The sequence below is a fragment of the Mauremys reevesii genome, linkage group 12 (genome assembly GCF_016161935.1).
Source record: "Mauremys reevesii isolate NIE-2019 linkage group 12, ASM1616193v1, whole genome shotgun sequence".
NCBI classification, from domain to species: Eukaryota; Metazoa; Chordata; order Testudines; family Geoemydidae; genus Mauremys; species Mauremys reevesii.
In genome coordinates this window covers 41594429-41614400 of record NC_052634.1, presented here as the reverse complement: position 1 = coordinate 41614400, position 19972 = coordinate 41594429, and the positions used below count along the sequence as shown (strand labels likewise).

The 19972-nt window shown below is 52.3% G+C and overlaps 2 non-coding genes and 1 pseudogene across 2 annotated transcripts; 2 read left to right on the top strand and 1 right to left on the bottom strand.

The window, feature by feature from the left end:
• Nucleotides 1-19972, bottom strand: part of LOC120375815 — a 451158-nt pseudogene that overhangs the window by 76114 nt on the left and 355072 nt on the right.
• On the top strand, nt 3048-3119 carry TRNAE-UUC. Its single transcript has one exon. It is a non-coding gene; the product is annotated as a tRNA-Glu (tRNA).
• On the top strand, nt 16255-16336 carry TRNAS-AGA. The gene has a single exon. It is a non-coding gene; the product is annotated as a tRNA-Ser (tRNA).

Below are 19972 nucleotides of genomic sequence, written 5' to 3'. Positions count from 1 at the left end.
CTATACCTTAGCCAATCATTTTACTGAAATGTAACTAACCAATCCTAACATATTATAAGATGATTATCTAACCAATTATACCCCACCACCTTAATTGGTTTACACCCAACAATTTAATTATACAGCAGACAGAAACAATCACAGAACCAGACAGAGATTATACAGACAAGCAATAGGAAAGTGGGGACTACAGTGATAGAACAACACAGAAATGAGGATTTCACACCCCAGCTATTGACCTGTGAGTTGTTCCCAGACAGGATGCTGTCATGGTAGAGGTTGTGGGTGCTGGTTGCTTAACTGTCTGGCCCCCAGGGCAGGATTTTGAGGTTCACCATTACTGTCTCAGAATGCCAGCACCCACCTTTTGTTCACTTAAAACATGAGCAGGAAGATTACAACACCGCAGAACTCATGGAGCAGGAAACGTGTAACTTTAGGTCCGGGTGAGTGTGTCTAAAAATCAGCTGTGCTGTAGAAGGTCTCTAGGAGTTGAAAGAGATGTGCCGTCTCGACCTCCCTAAAGAGTTAATCAACTATTAATGAAAACTAGGGTTCATAAATCATATGATTTGTAGTATCAGGATGGTGGACTGATCTAAAGTGCTAGTTATAAGACTCATTTTTTTCCAGTCCCTTGGGTGTTCTGGTCCCTGCATAGAGATGTGGTTTCAAATCCCACTCCTGACATTTTACCATTTAATTCTATCTGGAGAAAATGGCCTCACTTCAATCTCCTTTGCAACACTAGAACCCCATTTGCTTAGCTTTGCTATTCCAGTAGTTGTGAGAGAAGCTCCAAACCAGGGGGAAACAGGGCCTGTTCTCTCGACTGATCACTTTTTTTCTTCCTTTATTCCAAGCCATTTTCTCAGATACGTCCGTATTTCCCACACTTTTATGAAACTTTAGAGTCATCATTTAATTGCCACACAACTGTACTTATGAAGTGAAGTGAAACACAACATTTTTTGGATATTCTTGCAGCAGAGTTTTGCTTTCTGACCTGGAATTGAACAGGGGCTGCCCGAGGGGGACAATGCTGCTCCCTTTTCTTCACTCATTCAAAAAACATAAGTTCTTGGTGCCCTTTTGCACTGGCTTGTCTTGCATTGGTTTGAGCTGAGCTCTTTTGCAGTGTGTCATTTTGCCCCATGGGGCGTTCATTTGCGTGGTGCTGAATTGTCAGGCTTTGCACTCCTACGTGTTCTCACTTTGTGCTGTGGAATGTCAGTTCACGCTGAATTGTTAGATGTTAGATTGGGGTGTTTCCACGTTTGTTGTTGTTTATATTATATTGCGATGGCATCGAATTACAGAGCTGTATGGCTGCAAGGGCCCTGGAAAGGTCGTGAAATCCAGCCCTGTCTGCTGAGGCAGGGCCAAGCAGAGACGATACGTCAGGGCCATGTGGGATCAAGTGCCCACAGCAGCCGGCCCAGGCAGGGAGCAGAAGGAGGGAACCAGAGCCAGAGCAGGTTGTCTATGGGACCAAGTATATGGAGAGTATCCTTGACAGAGGTTTGTTCAACCTGTTCTTAAAAACCTCCGAGGACAGCGACTCCACAGACTCCCTTGGGAGCCTATTCCAGAGCTTAACTACACTCAGAGTTAGAAAGCTGTTCCCAGCATCTAACGTGAATCTCCCTGGCTGCAGATTAAGCCCATTACTTCTTGTCCTACCGTCAGTGGACATGGAGAACAATGGATCATCGTCCTATTTATAAAGACCAAACTTTTCTCTCTGCAGTCATCCATTAAATGGTTATTATCCCCTCTTCTTGCCTGGGGTAGAATGGAAGAGGAGAAAATTCTATTTGTTCTTACTTCATGTTTTACTGAAGCTCAGAGAGGAAGGAACCTGATCTGCCTTAGATTGTAGAGCGGACAGAGAATTTATTTCATTTTGGGCTGTGACTATAAGCATAAGAGTGACACCTAAGAGCTGTTGCTGCTGCCCAATATGGGGCTTAAACTCATGCTGGCAGGATTAAGAGTCTCATGCTCTACCAAATGGGCTGGCCGGATTTGAAGTCAGTCAAGTGCCCAGTCGCAGTGTAGAAGGAGCCCTGAGGGCATTTATTTGCGGAGCTGAGGTTCCCTGTCTGACATTTGCCTTCTTTCCTGGTTTGTTATGTCTCCAGCGAGCAAACCGGAGCTGTCACAAGGCTGGTTAGATGCTGCTCTCTAGCCCAGAGAGCTGGGGTTGATTTAACATGCTGTCGCCATCAGCTGGTCAGAGTAACCAGCGGGGAGGGTGGAATTTAGGATTCTCCCACCAGTGGGAGGTGCTGTTGGACTCATCTAGTGGGGGAGAGTCTGAAAAAGCTTCTCAGCTCCCAGAGAGGGGGGTAGACAAGCCAGTTCCCCACACACACACATTTTCACAGGGAATCAGGTCCCCTGAGGAAAAACTTAAAAGAAGCCTGGCCCAGGAGTGTCAGAGAAGGGAATCACTGTTTGCCTTAAGAGGTGGGTGAGGGAAACCTGCAGGTCCGTAGATCCCTCCATCATCTGATAGAACCATTTGTGGGGAAGGTCTGGGGAAGCCGAGGAGGACAAGGAGACGGGAAAAGGGCTTGCAGCTGTTGTGCAATCCCCATGCTCCCAGCAGAAGGGTCCGGGGGGCTCAGTGCTCAGAACTCACAAGATGGCAAAGCTCAGAGCCCCATTACATGGAGTCAGAATGTGATCAGCTCACACTCAGGGGGAGCAACACCCCTCCCTTGGTCTCTATGCCAGAGCTCCTATCAGCTCAGTGTCCTTCCCGCAAGAGTGGGCTGCTGAGAGGGTTGCGATGGGGTAAATGAAGGCAGAGGAGGATTGTTCCTCATGTGGTTTTTTTGTGTGTCTCTGTGATCCTGCTGGAGGAAGCATCATTTGAGTTTGTTTCAGTGACTTGGGTTGGGCTGAGGTTGTGACCCTGAGCACAGGGGTTCTCTGCTCTTAGCCCCTCAGGGAGTGGACAGTGGAACAGTTTCAGAAAGTGGCTAGAAAGTAGCCTAAGAAAGTGTAGCATAAGTGAGAAGAACAGCACCATCATCACCTCCCTGGTGGTCTAGTGGTTAGGATTTGGCACTTTCACTGCCAAGGCCTGGGTTCAATTCCCAGCTAGGAAAAGTGGCTTTAAACCAGAAAAGCTTCAATTATTCTTCACTTGCAATGTAAACAAATCCATTTATTTTCCAGATTCCCCCATCTTCCCAGCGTCTCCATGGCAGGGCCGGCTCCAGGCACCAGCGCAGCAAGCAGGTCCCTGGGCTGGTCAATGGAAAGGGGAGGCTTCAGCGGCAATTCGGCCCTCTCAGTCCCTCTCAGAGGGAAGGAATTGCCACCAAAAGCAGCAGAGGTAGAGCTGCCATTGATTGCAGCTTTTTTATTTATTTTTTCCGCTTGGGGTGCCAAAACCACTGGAACTGGCTCTGCTCCATGAAAGACAATTTGTTAAATCCCAGATGAGTGCAGTTCTATCAGTTCTCAGCCTGAGTCCTTAGGTCTTAATCCTGAGGCTATTGTCCCATCATGGGGCCATTTCCCGCCTCTCTTTCATACAGAAGCACAATTTTCCTTGCACAGACACAGGAACAGCAAGATCTTTCTCTGTCCCTTGTGCAAAGCAGGGGGCCAAATTCCAGGGAAACAATGGACAAGCAGGGGGCCCTGGGCACATCCAGCCCTGGCCGTGAGATGTTCCCTCCCCTCTTTCTTTATGCCCCTGTTGTTATTTCATGGATTGTCTGGGATGGGGGAAAAGCTGAGTTCACTCCAGGTGGAGGGGGAAAGAACCGTGAAAGTCTCAGGACCCAACTCCTGCTACCAGGATCACCGAGGTGCTGGGAATCTGCATGGGAAAGGGACTGTGTGAATAGTCAAGGTGGGGAATGAATAACAATCTACAACTAGATCCACCTCATTAATCACTGACACAGGCTAATCCTGCCGCCGATAGAAGGGAAACTGGGAGAAATTCTTTGCTGCTCAGCCATGGAAACAGTGACCCAATTGCACCGCAGTGAATGTGCTGGGGAAAGCTGGACTTTACAGGCAGGTGGAAAAAGCAGATCCTAGAAACACCTGGAGCTCCCCACAGCACTGCTGCCACCAGGGTCAGGTGTTGAGCAACTCACAGTGCCCCCTCCCCTCCCATTACCTTCCAGCAGGGGGTGGCAGCACCCCTCACCCAATGCAGGGGAGAGGCCTGATTGTATCTCTGCACCCTGAGTCCAGGGCACCCACTGTCTCTGCCCCACACATCAAATCTGGCCCTGCTGCAAAGTGACCCTAAGAACCAGCAATCTCCGGACAGCAGGTTTGGCCCTCAGAGCAGGGAATGTGTCCCCCATGCTGCTCTTAGGCCACTGGGTGCTCTGGAAACAAGAGGGCTCTGAGTGTAACCCAGGGGTCAGCAACCTTTCAGAAGTGCTGTGCCGAGTCTTCATTTATTCACTGTAATTCAAGGTTCCGCATACCAGTAATACATTTTAATGTTTTTAGAAGGTCTCTTTCTATAAGTCTATAATATATAACTAACTATTGTTGTATGTAAAGTAAATAAGGTCTTTTAAAATGTTTAAGAAGCTTCATTTAAAATTAAATTAAAATGCAGAGCCCCCAAGACTGGTGGACAGGACCTGGGCAGTGTGAGTGCCACTGAAAATCAGCTCATGGGCCACCTTCGGCACACGTGCCATAGGTTGCCTACCCCGCAGGAGTTTCAATCCTGCTCAGTGAGGGGCAAGTGCCAATTGCATGGAAGGTCTGGGGGGGTTTCTGCTCCTAAGTCACCTCAGTACATGTAAGATTCCCACCTGCTGTGCTGCTTGGGACAAGGGCAGATGAGAAGGGCGAATCCTCCAGCACTGGAGGGAAAGGTCCCATCTGCACAGACTGAGAGGCAAGGAAACAGAGGGGCAGTCAGTGCTCAGAGAGGAGAGAGGTCAGTGATTTACACCCACCAGGGGACACTGTCTTTTTGAGGCGAGTGCAGCTTGCTTGGGATGGTGCTGACAATGGGTAGAAAAAATGCTGGAGTCAATGACAGATGAGACCACAGAAGGGGAAGGGGAATGGCAGCCCCACAGAAGGTCCTGGGTGCTCAGATGCCCCAGTTATTGCACCCTGGCCTGTCAGAGAGAGAGAAAAGACACCGAGGGACCCAGCCCCCCTACAGTGATCCCATGGACAAGAACCTGGCTGGGAGTGGGGTGAAGCTTCCCTGTGGGCAAAGGGGAGCTGAAATCCCTCAGTGTCCTGGAATTTAAGCAATGGAAGCTTCAAACCCTGCACGGGTGTGGGCTGAGGTGCATCAGCAGAAGGTTGGGCTGGACAGGGGCGGCAGGTTTGTATAATTTTTGGTGGTGCCCAGAATGGGAGCAAGTCCTGCCCCACCCCACCCCACCCCACCCCACCCCACCCCAGCTTTAGGCCGATTCTCCTGATTCCCCTGAATCGGGCCCCACCCCTAAGAGGGCCCCGTGCCCAAGCCCTGGTACTGCGTACTGGCAAGAGCTGGTGCGCTGTACCAGGGTGGCCCGGCTTCCTCAGGGGGCAATTTAAAGGGCCTGGGGCTCCCAGCAGGGGCTGGGGTAGGGCTGTGGGGGGCTGGGGGCTATTTAAAAAGTCCAGGGTTCCCATTGCTTCTACCGTCCCGGCCCTTTAAATAGCCCCCAGAGCCCCGCAGCTTCCCCAGGGCTCCCTCAGCTATTTACAGGGCCGGGGCGGTGGAAGCAGGGGAGCCCTGGGCCATTTAAATAGCCCCCAAGACCCGGGCTGCTGCTACCCCGGTGCTGAGGGGGGAGGGGGCACTTACCGTACAGGATGGGCTGTACTCTCTGTACCCACACCCCCTGCCCTGCCTCCAGCCCCTCACCCCCTGCCCTGCCTGCACCAGCCCCTGCCTCCAGCCAGCCCCACACGTCCTGCCCATCTCCAGCCAGCCCTGCACCCCCTGCCGTGCCTGCAGCCAGCCCCTGTCTCCAGCCAGCCCTGCACCTCCTGCTCACAGCCAGTCCCTGCTGCACCCCCTGCCTTGCCTCCAGCCCCTCACCCCCTGCCCGCACCAGCCCCTGCCTCCCGCCCGCCCCACACCCCCTGCCCGCAGCCAGCCCATCTCCAGCCAGCCCTGCACCTCCTGCCCTGCCTCCAGCCCCTCACCCCCTGCCCTGCCTCCAGCCAACCCCTGCTGCACCCCCCTGCCTGAAGCCAGCCAGTCCCGCACACCCCGTCTCCAGCCAGCCCTGAACCCCTTGCCCTGCCTGCAGCCAGACCCTACCTCCAGTCAGCCCCTGCCCTGCCTCCAGCCAGCCCCATGTCCACTGGTGCCTGCAGTTCCCAGGGCAGTAACCCTGCTCACCTGTTTCAATGAGGGGGGCAGGGAGCAGCTGGGACCCACACATGTGCACACCCTAGGGTGACCAGACAGCAAGTGTGAAAAATCGGGACAGGGGGTGGGGGTTATTAGGATCCTATATAAGAAAAAGTCCCAAAAATTGGGACTGTCCCTATAAAATCAGGACATCTGGTCACCCTAGCACAGCCCCAGGGAGTGGCAGGGACCCACACATGTAAAATGGAATTCGTTTCTGGTTCAGGCCCATCTTTTTAAAAAAGAACTTTAGGTAGGGTTAACATACATCTGTATTTTCCCGGACATGTCAGGCTTTTTGGTTCTTAAATCACTGTCTGGGAGGAATTTTTAAAATTAAAAAATTTAAAAATTCCTCCTGGGAAAATACAGACGCATGGTAACGCTATTGGTACAAAAAATACATACTGTGGCACATCCCTTAAATCAGAACTTTTTATAGGGAGCCGGTTCCTAAGGAATGAAAGTCTTATAAATTTTTAGTTATCCCTGCCGGGGCCCGGCTGAAAATGACTGCCCAGAGTTCGAGAACTGTCCCTGTTCTCATTGGACAGATGGGGAGATGCCTGAAGTACAAAGAAGGGAAGCGACCTTCCCAAGGGCCTACACAGCAAGGTGGTGGCAGAGCCAGAAAGAGAAGCCAACAGTCCTGACTCCTGTTCTAATGGACAAAAATAAAACCCAGAGAAAAGGGATAGAGCCCAGGAATCGAGATGGTGGGGAAATTTCATTGAAACCATTTCTGTCAGAAAATCCCCTTCAGACTAAACCAGTTTGTTTCTCGAAATCAAAACAAGTGAGATGAAAGTTCTTTGCACAAATATTTTGTTGCAAAACAAAAGCATCTCCTGTTTGTCACAGTGTGTTAAATTGTCTCGTCGCACACAAAGAGGAGACACTTAGATCTCAAACATTAGATAAGATGCTTCAGTCTGAGCTAAGTAATTGCTGCTCTTAACAATTTCAAAATAAAAAAATACAAATCAAATAGACTATTTCAGCTATTCTATTATGTCATAATCTGCTCTGGGTAAATGTGATAGGACATCCCATATTATGCACTACTCCTAGTGACACTCTCCAATGGATCCCCATCCTCCACCCACTGTGAGGTAGGTAGGAGCAGATCACTATTATCCCTACTTGAAAGAGGAAGAAGCTAAGGCTGAGAAAGGAGAATTGACTTGTCTTAGGTCACACAGCCAGCCAGTGGCAGAGTTGGGAATAGGAACCAAGAGCCCTGATTTTCAAACTAACCATCGGATCTTGAATTTCAGACACTGAATGACCTGAATAAAGTGCTCTCAGATGAGCTCCTGACCAACAACAGTGCACAATAAATATTCAGCAAGTATTTGAGGAGGACTGCAATGTTAGAGAGAATCATGAACTGCTCAGAGACAATTAATGCAGAGGAGCAGCAAAATTCATCAAACATATGACTGGTTATGACTTATTTCCTTGGGCTTAAAAGAGAAAAACAAGGACCTGAGTCTCCTCTCTGTCAATAACCCCCTGCTCAGCCAATCAAGGTAGAGACTGAGGACGGGAGGCTGAGGGTTCTCGCCCAAAGGATGGCCCAGGTCACCGGTGGGGATCACTGCCTGAGCACTATTTCAGCCCCACATTTTCAGGTGGACCTCCCACAGTGGGAGCTGCAGAGCACTCCCCTGAGACACACACACACACACCCCTCTCCTGGTGTTGGGAGGGGAACAGGTGAAAGGACAAAAGAAGCAAGAGACAAAGAGAAAGGAGGGAGGGATGGATGGAGGAAAAGGTGAAACCAAAAGTACAAACCCTAATGACCCCAGTGATTCTAAGGGACAAAATCCCAGGTGCGGAATAAAATTCTGCATCCTTAAGCTTGTGTTTTCCATGCCTAGAATTCAACGGTCTCCAGATGGATCAGACTGAACAGGTTTCAAACCTCGAGGAGGCTCTTACCTTCTAAACAGGGACGGCTGTTTTCTAGTAAAATCAGGAAAAGGGAAGGCGAAAACTCGAAAGAGGTTCCTCTTGGTGCTCATGTACGTGAACCCGAATACTCTTTCAGTCCTCAAAGAGAGACCTGGAGAAGGAGACTTGCTGAAGCAAAGCCACAGGGGTCTCTGAGGTTTCCCTGGCCCCTCGCCCCTGTCCTGCCTGGCTGATGTCACCATCTCTCTGTGAGGTCACCACCTCCCCACCACCTTTGACCAATAGTCTGAGGTCCTGCAAAAGGCCTTTGTGATGTCACTGCCACACCCCTCCCTTGCTGGGCTAATGTCCTGCCCCTGGCCAGGCACTTTGGAGGTTTGAGCTACTCCCTGTGGATCACCCCACTCAAGGAGCGTTCGTTCTAGGAAGCAAGCCGGCTAGACAGGAAAACATCAGACGCTGCTCCCAATGCTGCACTCAGTTTTTCAGAAATTAGTCCACTTTATGGCCAGAAGAGACCATTAGAGCATCTAATCTGACCCCCTGCATATCACAGGCCTCCTGTATGACACCAGAGCTACTATTGGGGCAAACACATTCCAGAAAGGCAGCTAGTCTTCATTAAATGACATCAGGAGATGGCAAATCCAACACTTTCCTTGGTAGCTTGTTCCTGTGGTGAATCATCCTCGCTGTTGAATATTTGTGTCTTATTTCTAATATGAATTTGTCTCTTTTCACCTTCCAGCCATTGGGTCTTGTTATGCCTTTCTCTCCTCGATTAAAAAGCCCTTTAATACCAAATCTTTTGTCTCCATTAAGGCCCTTCAGCACTTCAATGAAGTCACCTTTCAATCTTCTTTTGATAAGCTAAACAGGTTGAGCTCGTTCAATAGCTCACTAAAAAGCATTTTTCTCCAGCCCTCAGAACATTTATTGGCTCTTTGGTCATCAGACTCCTGAACTGCAGCTGGATGTGGTTCTTGTTCTTCTGCACAACATAGCTCCTGTAGAAGAGGGATCTGCAAATGTACATTCCTATGATACCTTTGTTTAACTGATGAAAACATAAACTAGACACTTAGAGGATTGGAACTGATTTCAGCTGATGGACAGCTTTGCTGGGTTTTTATGCATTTGGACAGTGAAATGTTGAGTGTTTACATTGATATCAAGCACTCCTGTATAGAGGAGCCCCTGAACATAATGGAGAACGGAAATGAAAATGTTTTCCTTTTTTTAAAAAAAAGAAAAGGGTTATAAGAGAACATGGGGGTTTTAACTGAGGACTACTTAAACTGCAGTCAAGCACTGTAACACTGAGCAATATCCCCATGACAACAGAAGTATGGAATCATGATGTCCAGCACTTTGAAGGACAGACCCTGCTTCATCGAGCTCCTTTGCCATTCCCAGACCACAGGTGGTTTTCAAAATGGGGTTTGATTAAACTTCTTAAATGTGGCAAACACCACAGCTTGCACACCCACCGATATAGCTTCTCCCACTGACATAGCTGCCACCTCTTGGGAAGTGGATTAACTGCACCCACAGGAAAACTCTCTCCCCTCAGCATAGAGCAGTGGTTCTCAAACTGTGTCAGGACCCCAAAGTGGGTCATAACCCTGTTTTAATGGGGTCGCCAGGGCTGGCGTTAGACTTGTTGGTGCCTGGGGCTGAAACCAAAAGTCTGAGCCCCACCACCCAGGGCTGAATCCCTCAAGCTCTGGTTTTTCCCTCCCCTAACTGGGGCAGGGCTCAGGCTTTGTCTCCCCTGCCTCTGCTCAGTGTGAAGGGGCTCGGTGTGTCTTTCTAGGGTCATGTAGTAAGTTGTTTTTTTTTTGTTTTTTTTTTTGCAAAAGGGGGTTGCAGTGAAAGGAAGTTTGAGAAACCCTGGCATAGAGCCTCTGAGTATGTTTAGACTTGGCTCCCTGTGGGAGATCAGACACTGAAACTGCAGCCATGGAGATACCACACACCAGCCTTGCCTAGCAGGCAAGAATCAAACCTCCACAGACAAGTGCCTGTTGCTTTTTAACCCATCTCCCTAAGCTCTCAGCCACCACCTCTTAACAAAGGGACTTTTCTACACGATGGTTCTGGTCTCACTGAAGGGTCATTTCCAATTGTTTGCTCAGACCAGCATTAGGGGAAATGGTGCCCTGGGCAAAGCTTGTACTTTGGCACTTCCCCATTGCCCCTGGACGATCCCCCTCCCGCTTTACCGCTAGCTCCTGCACTCCCAACCCTTGCACCTCCTTCACCCCTAACTCCTGCCCCCTCCTGTGCCCCCTTTGCCCTTAACTCCCTGGGCCACCAGCCATTGCCCCTCTCCTGCAGCCCCTTCACATGGCTCCAGTGCTGGGGGCCCCACACTTGTTCTCCCTTTCCCTGGGCTTTGGCATCACTAGCCCCTGATTAACGAGTAGGGTTCAGTGGTTCCCAAAAAGTGGGGCATGACTCCTAGGGGGACACAGAGGAACATTCATGGAGTCAATGAAATCAACTGAGCTTCTTCAGTCTCTCGCTGTAGACATTTCCCTTGTTTTTTAAAGGCAAAAATCCTGATCTTTCCAACGGGAGCTGCTGCTTCAATGTTCAGTTTGGGGAGGGATTTGGCTGCACTCAGAGATCTGCCCGCGGGTTACAATCTGCGATCCGAAGGGCCGAACGCAAACAGCGTTTAGATGGGACCGTTAGTGCCGCCCCCGTGTGGCCAAAGGTCAGAACTGACCAGCAGAGTTTAAAGCTGGAGCCTGGGACGCTCCTGAACAAACTGGGCCCAAAGCCTCTCGCGTGGGACCCTCGCTGTGCAGCAGGAGGCAGAGGGCAGCTGATTGTCAGGGCTCAGGGCAGCACCCTGCCAGGCTGAGCCGGTGTCTGTGCTAAGCTCGGCATCAATCAGGTGATTCTGGGAAGTTCGGGGTCCCCGGGCTCCCACAGGAGTGTGAAGCAGGTCACCCCTGGAGCAGGGTAAAGCTGCAGGGTGACAGTGGGGTTGCTGCCCCTGTGAACAGCTGCTGTAGCACCGCCTGGGCAGGTCAGGGAGAGCCAGTTATACCCCCCCATCCTGTATCGGGGGATGGGAGCGCTCACACCCTGGGGACCCACCCACCAGAGATCTACTGGGGGGGAGAGTGGCACCCACACACCCAGGATGTTGTATGGGGGGGACAAGGGCATCCACACTCCGGGATCCTGTCTGGGGGGCAGAGGTACCCGGACACCTGGGCGGGGGAAGGGGGCACTGAAACATCTGGGATCTTACCTGGGAGGACAGCGGCGCCTGCAGCTCGACATGAGATGGGGGCGGGGGGAGCAGGAGCATTTCCCAGTTCCAGGCTGTCCCCGTCTGGCCAAGGCACAGAGCTCACAAGCAGAGTTTAAAGCTCCAGCTGCCAGGCTACAAAAAAAGTTGGGCCCCGTGGCTGGTGCCTGTGATCCCAGTGCCTGGGGACGCTAAGGCTGGTGGATCGCTTGAGCTTAGGAGTTCTGGGCTGCAGCGGGCTGTGCCGATCGGGTGTCTGCACTAAGTTCAGCATCAATATGGTGAGCTTGGGGTCCCCAGTTTCCCTAAGAAGGGGTGAACTGGCCCAGGTTGGAAACAGAGCAGGTCAAAACTCCCATGCTGATCAGTAGTGGGATTGCACCTGTGAATAGCCCCTGCAGCATAGCCTGGACAAGACAGTGAGACACAGTCTCTTTTTATACAGACACCCCCCGCAGAGCCTGGATGGGGGGATGGGAGCACCCACACACTGGGGATTCTGCCTTGGGGGGAGGGACGCCCCCCTGCAACACAGTTCTTGAAAAGAGGAAAAGCGACACCCACACACCACAGAGCCTGGATGGGGGCAGGGGAACCACACACGGGAGCTAGTTCATGGGGTGGGGGACACACCCTTATGCTCCATTGCACCATTCTTAATGGGAAGAATGGGGGCATCCGCACAACACGGATCCTTAACGGTCGGGGGGACACCCACACACTCCATTAACCAGGAGGGACAGGGGAACCAGACACCCCCAGCAGCGTGGAGAACACCCACATCCACCGGATCCCTCATGGGGGGTAAGACAGAGGGGATTGTAATGGGGCCCAGCGCACCCACGCACCAGGGATTGTTAAGGGTTGAAGGGACAGGGACACCCACACACACTGAGATCACGGCCTTGGAGGAACGCAAACCCTCCACAGAAGGACCTGGTCTGATCCATGATGGCAGCCCAGCCTGGGTGAGTCAAAGTCTCTTTTTATACAGGCACGTCCCAGAGATCCTGACTAGGGGGACAGAGACACCCACCCACCAGAGATCATTAATGGTCTAGGGTGCACCCACACACCAGGGATTCTTATGGGTGGGAGGAATGGAGACAGCCAGTCACACTGAGATCACTTCCTCCCAGGAGCCTGGGCCAGACAGGGAGACACAGTCCCCCTTTACATATCTGCCAGACAACCTTCCTCCCACTCCCTCCACACAATGTTCTTATCTGGAGGTGAAGCCAGGGAAATCACATGGAGGATTCGTATCTGGGGAACTGGGGGGACCCACTTACCACCAGAGATTCTTAAGGGCAGGAGGAACAGGGACTCCCACCTCTGTGGCATGGGGGTGGGTCGCCTGCTGGGATCATCTGGGCATATTTCACCTCGTCAGCTCCCTGCCATTGCCTTGGGGGCCCCTTGTTCACTGCCTCTGGCACCCAGTTTAGCCTCCTTCCTGAGGGCTGAAACGCTTTGATCTAAGGTCTGTGGGATCAATACGTGTCATGGTGTAATTCTGTGTTATTCGGGGGTCAGACCAGCTGAGCTAATGGCCCCTTCTGCCCTTAAACGCCATGAAAACATTTCCCTGGTTTCTCCTTGCGCCTGACAGACACCACGGTGAGGGGCCCAAGAGAAGATCCTGGACACAGCGCTCTGGCTCTTACGTTACTTGGGGACGTCAGCGCTTTCCTAGCAAAGCTGCTGCTAAAGCGCTGGATTTGGGGAACGGTTCGGCTCCGATTCAGAGATCTGCCTGCGGGGTGTGAACCTGCCACGAGGAGCGGGAAACGCAACCAGCAACGGGAGGCGTTGGCTGAGCTCCGGGCTGCCCCCGTGTGGCCAAAGCTTAGAACTGAGCAGCGGAGTTTAAAGCTGGCGCTGGGAGGGAGCTGAACACGCAGGGCACGAAGGCTTGTTGGGTGGGCAGCTGAGCGTACTCCAGCTGATTGCTGGAGTTCAGGGCTGCACCCCGGGGTGCTGAGCAGGTGTCTCTGCTCAGGTTGGCCTCGCTATGCTGGTTTCTGGGAAGTTTGGGGCCACCAGTTCCCCCTAGGGAGAGGGGAGCCCGCCCAATAAAAGGAGGCTTTCAAAACTCTGTTATCAATTGGCAGTGGGAGAGCCAGTCTCTCTTTATGCAGCCCCCCCCCCATTCCTCAGGACGAGGGTTGTGCTCAAAGATCTGTGCCCCGTGTTTTCACCTCCATGTGAAGCGCACAGTGCAAATAACCCTCAGTGCATCAGCTCAGTTCCAGGCTACACTTCCACCCACTCAGAGCACAGAGCTCCCAGGCTGAGCCTGAAATTGGAAGCGGGAGACCCTGTAACCAGCCGAGCCATGTGGCTGGTGCCTGTGATCACAGCGCCTGGGGAGGCTGAGGCCGGTGGATCGCTTGAGCTCAGGAGTTTGGGGCTGCAGTGGGCTGTGCCAATCGGGTGTCCCCACTAAGTTTGGCATTAATATGGTGATCCCGGGGAAGCTTCGGGTCCCCAGGTTGCCTAAAGAGGAGTGAACTGACCCAGGTCAGAAACAAAGCAGATCAAATCTCCTGTGATAATCACTAGTGGGATCGTATCTGTGAATAGCCCCTGCAGCGTAGCCTGGGCAAGACAGTGAGACACAGTCTCATTTTATACAGACACCCCCTGCAGAGCCTGGACGGGGGATGGGAGCACCCACACGCTGGGGATTCTGACTTGGGGGAAGGGACGCACCCAAGCAACATGGATCTTGAAAAGGGGAACAGAGACACCCACAGATCCTGGATGGGGGCAGGCAGGGGCAACCACACACTGGAGCTAGTTCATGGGGTGGGGGACAGAGACACCCTCCAGAGATCCTGGATGGGAGCACCCACATGAGGGGGATCTTGAACTGGGAGCTGGGAAGCACCATGTACCAGAGGTTCTGAAGGGGGAACAGGGACACCCACACACCAGGTGTCTTGCAGCAAGAGCTGCGGTCTTCATTTACACAGAGCAGTGATGGGGAATTAACCACGTCCCTTGCGGAGCTTGTTCCACTAGATGATTAGCCTCAACTGGGATAACAGGGGCTGTGGGTCAGGAGTGAGGGGCACCAGCAGCACAGTGACTGGGAAGCTCAGTGGGGAGCCCAGGGCGCTGCGGGTCAGGAGTGAGGGGCACCAGCAGAGCTGGAGGGAGCCCCGGGGGCTGCGGGTCGGGAGTGAGGGGCACCAGCAGCGCAGTGACTGGGGAGCTCAGCAGGGAGCCCAGGGGGCTGCGGGTCGGGAGTGAGGGGCACCGGCAGAGCTGTGAGTCTGGAGGTCAGGACTGGGCTAGCAGGGGCTGCGGGTCGGGAGTGAGGGGCACCGGCAGCGCAGTGACTGGGGAGCTCAGTGGGGAGCCCAGGGCGCTGTGGGTCAGGAGTGAGGGGCACCGTCAGAGCTGGAGGGAGCCCAGGGGGCTGCAGGTCGGGAGTGAGGGGCACCAGCAAAGCTGTGAGTCTGGAGGTCAGGACTGGGATGGCAGGGGCTGCGGGTCAGGAGTGAGGGGCACTGTCAGAGCTGGAGGGAGCCCAGGGGGCTGCGGGTCAGGAGTGAGGGGCACCAGGAGCGCAGTGACTGGGGAGCTCAGCAGGGAGCCCAGGGGGTTGTGGGTCGGGAGTGAGGGGCACCGGCAGAGCTGTGAGTCTGGAGATCAGGACTGGGCTAGCAGGGGCTGCGGGTCGGGAGTGAGGGGCACTGGCAGCGCAGTGACTGGGGAGCTCAGCAGGGAGCCCAGGGGGCTGTGGGTCGGGAGTGAGGGGCACTGCTAGAGCTGTGAGTCTGGAGGTCAGGACTGGGATAGGACGATGGGCAGAGGGTGATTGGTGGATGGGCCCATCTCTCTGGTCCTCCGGGCCAGGGAAGAATGATGGGGTTGGAGTCTTATTCTTCACATTCACGGTGCGAGTACAGAAGGTGCTGGAGCTTCGACCAGGGAGGGCATTAGGAACCCATTATTATGCAGGGAAACATTCAACCACTGAGCTATACTCTCAACAAAGAGTGTTATGTATAGCCCAGAGCAGGAACAGTTTTTAACCTGGGGGTTAGTAAACTTTATCTCTATACAAACACCACAGCTTACAAACTCCCCACCCCCGCTCTGTGTCACCAGAGCACAACAACAACTCTCCTTGGGGCACACACGGCTCCCCAGCTCCCTGCCCGTCAGTCTCTCCAGCATTGCTCCAATACCTTAAAGCAGGGTCTCAACCTCAATTTACCTTAGGGCCAGGTCCAGTCCTCCAGTCCTCCCAGTGGGCCAATAATGTCACTCATACTGCCCAGAACCCGCCCCCCAAAACTCCACCCTCTACCTGCCTAAGGCTCTGGGAGGAAGTTTGGGTGGGGGGAGGAGGTCTAGGGTGCAGGCCCTGGGCTGGGGCTGGGGACTGGGGTGCAGGAGGGGTGCAGGCTCTGGGGGGAGTTTAGGTGCAGAAGGGGTGGGTCTCTGGGAGGGAGTTTGGGTGGGGGAGGGGTGCTGGGGTGCAGGCTCTGGGATGGAGTTTGCAGCACCGTAACAAGGGTGAGGGGAGTGAGACAATTGCCTCGGGTGCGCAAAGTGGAGGGGCGCAGCTCTACCCTGATCAGCGGCGCTTCGGCGGCAGCTCTACCGCTGCTGCTTGGTCTGAGCAATTTGAAGTGACAATTCAGTGAGAACAGAATCATCATGTAGTGAAACAAATGTATATCAAGTAGTTGTGACCGAGCGGTTAAGGTGATGGACTAGAAATCCATTGGGGTCTCCCTGCGCAGGTTCAAATCCTGCCAACTACGCAAGCACTGCGCTATTGTTGTTACTATTGTAGTTCTAGTAGCTGAGCATCCACAGTGCAAATTGGCACCAGATCTAGTTTCACTCTGTCTACACTTAAAACACTGCTGTGGCACTGCTATAGCACTTTGGAGTAAACAGTGACTGGAGGGTTTTTCTCATCCCTGTAATAGCTACATGGACAGAACAATCCTTCCTTTTCTTTAGCACTATCTAACCAGGGCTTAGATCACCTTAACTCTATGGGTTTGGGGGTGGGGGGTTTTCACACCCTGAGAGACGTCGCTCTGCCAAGTTCAGTGCCCAGCGTACACCAGCCCTTAGATCCCTCTGCGTATTTCAATGCAGGCACTGACCTGTGAGAGGAAAACATCAGCTCACAAACACAGAGACTGAATTCCCCACATTTAATCTTGCTGCACTTTCCAGAAAGTCACGAAATTCAATTCATTCTTGCTAGGAGAGAGAAAAAATAAGTGACACTAAGTTTTTGGCTTGGGTAAATAAAAGTAAGTGTTTAATCAATATAGTAAAAATCTGTACTGATTCCTCTAACTAACACCACAGCATGAAATAGGAACAGAGACAAATCTTGTCAGTGACGACTAATTTCACAAATGATCTTCCCATTATTAATTTCCATGCTGCCCCCACTGGAGGTCTGGGCATCTCCAGTGTCATTGCTCTGCATTCACCTTCCCCTAGAATAGTTCTCGGACATTCGCCTTTCTCTGCAGCGTGGGGTTCGGGTCACTTGCTGGAGGATTCCCTGCACCTTGAGGTCTTTAAGCCACGATTTGAGGACTTCAGTAACTCAGACATAGGTCAGGGGTTTGTTACAGGAGTGGGTGGGTGAGATTCTGTGGCCTGCATTGTGCAGAAGGTCAGACTAGATGATCATAATGGTCCCTTCTGACCTTAAGTCTATGAATCTATGAATCTAGTCCCAAATTTGGAAAATTGTGCAGTTCAGATTGTGAATAGTGACCCCGTCTCCTTCCTGCACTTGTTCCCAGCAGCTTCTCCCCCTGCAGAGTCACCCCAGCACGGCAGTGCAGCCCCCAGGGTTCAGCAGGGGCCCCTGGCAAAGACAGTGGGTGCAGCTAACAGCCCAGTGTGCCTGGCCGTGAGGCAGCTGTAAAAAAGTAACACCCCCCCAACCAAATACAGAAACTGAATTCCCCAACTTTAACATCATGACCCCCTGTAGAAAGCCACACGTGTCAGTTGTATTTTCACAGGGAGATGCAAAAATCAAGTGACACCAATTTTTAAGTTGAGTAAATAAAGTTGAGGAGATAGTTATTAACCTCACAAAAATATACTAAAGATCCCTCAACATAACACCTGAAGGTGAAATATGAACAGAGACAAACCTTGTCAGCAAAGGCTCATTTCCCAAACGATCCTCAAATTGTGACTAATTCCCACCCCTCCTCCACAGGAGCTCTGTGCAGTGTAACTGTTCTGCAGGCAGCTTCCCATTAAATGCTGTTGTGGGACATTCCCAGGCCTGGAAATGTACCAACGACAGAATTTGAAGAGCAAACCTGGCTCCCCGCACCAGGCAGGATTTGAGTGTTTTGTCCCTGTCACTTAGTCTTTGTCAATAGTACAGATGCCATGGGCAGGACTCCAGGCTCTGCTTGAGGGATCCTGGCACAGGGGCTGGGGGGTAGAGAGAGGATTGTAGATTCTCACCTGTGCTCTGGAGAAGAGGTAATAATTGAAGGGGGCATTTCTGACTCCTCCCCTCCTCAGTGTCCCACATGGTTAATGAAAGCCAGTGCTCTAGGTGAGGCTTGAACTCACAACCTCAGCATAGCTCCTCTCACCACTGCCCTATAAGTACTGTGCACTAACCAATTGCATCACTGGAGCACCTGTTAGCTATGCTTATCTGAGACCCCTAGGTTGATACAGGCAAGGAGTGACCCCAAAACATTCTCAGTGGGGTTGAGAGCAGGTAGCGACAAGTGTTGTACTTGGTGGGGTGGATTCTTCTTAAGGGTTCCAGGCCCCATTTGACCCTTTTGTTCTTCCCTGTGTAATAACAGAGCTGGTTCAGACTCAATGGAGAGTCTTGCTGCAGACCAACAGAGCTGAAATCACTGATAACCAGCTCTAAGCATTAGTCCTGCTTTGGGACAGTGTCTCTCATGCAAGAAACTGCCCAGTCTGCGCTAGCAGTGAGGCTCCCTCACTAACAGCTGAAATCAGGGAGAGCTGTGTGAAGTGCAGGGCCCCAGGGGTGCCTGGACAGGGGGGAACAACACCCCAGGGCTTTTAAAAATGGGAGAGCTCTGCCTTGCCACTTTGTAATGACTGTAAGGGTGAGTGAGGGTGGGAGGGGGTGCAGAGCAGTGAGCGGGAGGAGGGGTCTTGGGGGATGAGGCAGCGTAGGAGCCTCTTGTGGGAAATATCTCCTGCCCCACTGCCAAAAGGAGCCCCTTGAGTGGGAACGGTCAGAGGCCCCACTCGGGGGCTGGCCCTGCTTTCCTACCTGCTTTTCAACTGCTGCAAAAACATCCCAAGCAGAGAAGCAACGGGCCAAAATACTTTCAAGCAGCTGCCAAAGTAGCTCAGTTGGGAGAGTGTTAGACTGAAGATTTAAAGGTCCCTGGTTTAACCCCAGGCTTTCGCAAGTCCTGTGGCAGCTTGTTCTCTGGAAGCACAGCGGTGCCTGTACCCAAGGTGAGCAGGGTTGGCCTAGGGCAAAGCAATTTTGGGGGCCCTTTCCATTAAAAAAGTTGCAATACTGTATTCTCATGGGGCCCCTGAGAGATGAGAGCTGTCTTTCCGAACGTGGTGGCCCTCAGGAATGGTGCCAGAGGGCTGCTGGGCAGTGGCAGGCAGGCATTGGGGATGAAAACTCCTCTGCGCAGTTGAGCAAGGGCAGTACCAGGGAAGGGGCATCTGTGAAAGTGGCCGTGTGGAAGGTGGCAGGGATTTGGGGGCCCAGGAGGAGGTGCTTGCTGTTCAGTGCCTTGGAGCAGCTGGACTTGGCCATGGTGGGTGTTCAGGAAATGCACATTAACAACTCTAGGGTAGCTCAATAGGCAGAGGTTGATTGGAGGAAAGGCCTCCTGGACAGGGAAGAATGATGGGGCTGGAGTCTTGTTCTTCACATTCACGGTGCGAGTACAGAAGGTGGTGGAGCTTAGACCAGGGAGGGCATTGCTGGTGGGCTTTGTGCTCTGTGGCACTGGTTACTGCTATATTAGTGTGTATGGTCCCCAGTTAAGGCATGAGAGGGAAGATCAAAGGCTCCCTTCCTCTGGACTGCATGATGTTTGTTGTTGGGGGGGATTTTAATTGTGTCAGCCGGCCTGAGGCCCGCTGGTCCCGTTTTTCCAACCTTCAGAGGAAACATTTTTACAATGAGCACTACCTGGCGCACGTCTGTAGTGAGGTCGGCTTAGAGGAGCTCACTCCAGCCACAGAGGGGGTTCACCTTTCTGCAGGGACAGACCAGGACTCGCACTGACCGGATTTATGTTTAGCTTTTGTGTCTTTAGCATGTTGCTTCTCAGATTCTTTCTTGGCCTGACTTGTTACACTTTGACACTTAACAGGCCAGAGTTTTGCACCTTCCTATTATCCTCACTAGGATCTGATTTCCAAATTTTGAGGAATGA